Source organism: Peromyscus californicus, unplaced genomic scaffold (assembly GCF_007827085.1).
Source record: "Peromyscus californicus insignis strain IS unplaced genomic scaffold, ASM782708v3 Scaffold_21__1_contigs__length_65335640, whole genome shotgun sequence".
NCBI classification, from domain to species: Eukaryota; Metazoa; Chordata; class Mammalia; order Rodentia; family Cricetidae; genus Peromyscus; species Peromyscus californicus.
The window spans coordinates 55,758,090-55,761,207 of record NW_026294514.1 but is presented as its reverse complement, the minus strand read 5'-3'; the positions used below and the strand labels follow the sequence as shown (position 1 = coordinate 55,761,207).

At 52.5% G+C, this 3,118-nt stretch overlaps 1 pseudogene; it reads right to left on the bottom strand.

Annotated features, from left to right (window-relative positions):
- Positions 1 to 658: 658 nt before the first annotated feature.
- Positions 659 to 2,780, bottom strand: LOC128117384 (transcription factor Sp1-like; annotated as a pseudogene).
- Positions 2,781 to 3,118: the final 338 nt, after the last annotated feature.

Genomic DNA, 3,118 nt, shown 5'->3' with positions numbered 1-3,118 from the left:
TGGACTTCCTGAAGGATGGGCTCTCTGGAAAAGGAGATGACACCCTTCTGTGGTCAGGCAGTGTGGACAGCTGTGGCGTGGGCAGGTCTCTGCTCTCCAGGAAGGATCTGAGCTGAGGAGTGTTGGAGTCATCCGACCTTCATCAGGGAGCGGACGAGAAAGGGAGGGTGAGAAGAGAGGGGTACAGTGGCCAAGCTTGGCTGCAGGTGAACGAGGTCGACTGTGTGGTGAGCCTCAACTGTTCCAGAGAGAACTTTGGGCTTCTGATTGGAGTGGCACACAGAGGAGTATGGAGGAGACTGAAATGCAATCCAAATAGTTAATAGTTCCTACCTACCAGTTCCCTCACAGAGGGACAGGGAGGAAGGAAGAGAGGAAAAAAAGGTGCACTAAGGTGTTCTCCCTAAAGGGTAACATAAATTTTCACGAGTATTTTCCACAGTCATGGAGGCACTGGTGACAAAGAAAGGTGCCACATCTGTTCTCTTGTCGTCTTCCGGTTCTTCCCACCACCGCGCACCTTCATGCCTCATGGCTCTCTCTTCTGCATGTCTCTTGGATCCATACAACCTTGCACCCCACGGTTGATGGATAGTCCGCCTATGTCCCTAACCCCAGCTGTCTAATCTCAGAAGTCACTGCCACAGGTATTAGTGGACTACAGATCTTCCACCTGTATGGCATTGATGCCACTGTTGGCAATATGGGTAATATCTTCTGGGCAGATGGCCTCCATACTGGCGGTAACAAGGATAAAGTGGTGACATTATTGCAGCCTTCCAAACTTGCCTCATCGTCCAGAGGCAAGGTTCCTCCACCCAGGGATATGTCAGGGCCTCCCTTCTTAATCCGGTGGGCCTTGAGAGCTCTGACAGATGACTACTCTTCATGAAGCTCTTAGGGTACTCAGAGCGGGCAAATCTCATCTCCCCCGTGAATGTGTGTTTTATGTCTCTGCAGCTCATCTGGATGTGCCAAGTGTCTCCCACAGCATGACCAGGAACACACAAGCATGCCTCTTCTCTACATGCCAGCTCCACAGTACTGGAGGTAGGAGGTCTTGCCATATTCTGTGCCAGACCCCAATATGGCAGATGTACGGTTTGTTTTTGTGCCCGGATCTCCAGAGTCCCTCTCTGTGCTGTCTTTACAGTAGGGTCAGATACACATGTTCCACTGGGCCCTCTGACCAGCTTAGGCATAGGGATCAGGGCTGTTCTCTTCCCCACCTGATGTCTCCGATGTATCCTATCACCAATAGATCCATAGAGGTCAAGGTGAGTTCCGTGATCAAATGGGGTATTTTTGATAACCAATGGCAGGCTAGGAGATGGGTCTGGTTCCCTGAAGTACCCAATACTGAGGTTAATCACCTGGAGGCTTGGTGGAGAGGAGAGTTGAGCAGCATTCACCTGACTATGCAGCAGGAATGGAGGCAGCTGAGGTAGAGGGTGATATCGCTGCTGCTATTCTGCTCCAAGTAAATACCCTGCACTTGAGGCAAGGTGATTGTCTGGGCCTGTGTGTTCTGAACTTGGAGATCTTGCAGCTGCAGGAGTGGTGTCTGCTGACTCACATGTCCCTTGACCCTCACTATTGGAGTCTCAAACGATGATGATGCCACAGTCTGGAACAGCCTTACATTGGAGGCTCTGGAGGGTTCCCTTGGGAAGTAGCTTGAGTTGTGAAGGTCCGCCCTGATGATGGTGCTGCTTGGGGGGGCCTGAAGAGCTGTCCCCCTTGAGCTAGCTAAGAGGAGTAAGGATTTGTTGTTAGCATGTCTGCTGGGTTCACTCTGCCTCTTTTTGCTGACTCCCTCGCAGCGAGCTTCCCAGCGTCTGGTTCTGACGTATGTTCAGAACATCGGGCTCCTGTAGCCCACTGACCTGGAGCATCTGGCCTTGAGAGCTGGTCCCTGATCATCTACTGGTAGTAAACTTCATAACTTCCGTGTCGCCGGTGGTAGTGGTTCTTGAGTGCCTATTGGCTCTGGTGCAAAAGCAGCTGGAACTAGCGTGTGAAGACAGCAAGCAAGCGAGACGGCAGAGCTAATGGAGGTCCCTGAGGTGACGGGCTGTGAGCCGCTCTCCCGGGATCCGGAGCTGCTGATCGTGACTGCCTGAGAACTGGGAGTCGAGGTAAGTGTAGAAACACTGCTGATAGAGAAGCAAAACAATGCTTCCACTCAGGGGCTCTGGTACATCAGTCGCATATGGAGTCTGTTTGAGAGTACGTTATTAATCAGGCCTTGGAGGGAGACGGGTTTGGCTGCTGCCTGTCAGCGTCGGGAACTGTGGGATCACTTCATACTGAATATTAGGCATCGCTTTGGGGAGTGATACCTGAACTGGATACTTCTGTAAGTCGGAGGCGGCAGCCACAGCAAACTGCCCACCTGAGACTGCAGTTCTTGGAAGGCTCACGGTCATAGCCGGTGCTGGTGCTGTTGCTACCCCTGTTTCTTTGGGACAGTAGTAGCCTCAGAGGAGGAAGATGATCTGTCAGTCACTGGCTCCCTGTGAAAGTTGAAAAGCTGTGAGGTCAAGTCCACCTGTGCCTCTGACTGGCCCAGATCCTAGGAATCGCTATTCTTTCTCGGTGACTCGGTTCTGCTGCAGGTCGCTGCCAACAGGGCCAAAGCCAGCTGGGCCTCCTGCCCTCTGCCTCCACCATCACTGCCACGTGAGCCTGAGGGAAAGGGGCCACCACTGCCACCAACATCTTTTTCAAATCTTCACCACCGCTGCCACTTCTTCTCCGGAGTAGCCTTGGCTGCTCATGGTGAGGGCTGAGGGGTGAGTTCAAGAGGGCTGGTCCAGAGGGAGGCGGGTAGTGGTGATGAGGCAAGCCAACTTGGACCCAGTTCAGGAGGGATGATGAGCAGGAGGGAGTGGCTTGTCCAGATGAGGCTTTTTTAAAAGACAAAGGTAGGAATAAGCTGGAAGCTGTGCCCTGGAACCTACTTTGCTGCCTGTAATGTCTCAAAAGAAGTGGAAAGCTTCCCAGACAAACTCTGACATCCATTCTTGAGAAACCAGTCACAGAGGGAAATTCCGTCAACTTGACCAAAGGCATCTATAGAGGCCCTGGCGTGTGCTGGTGAGGGCGAGTACTTGAC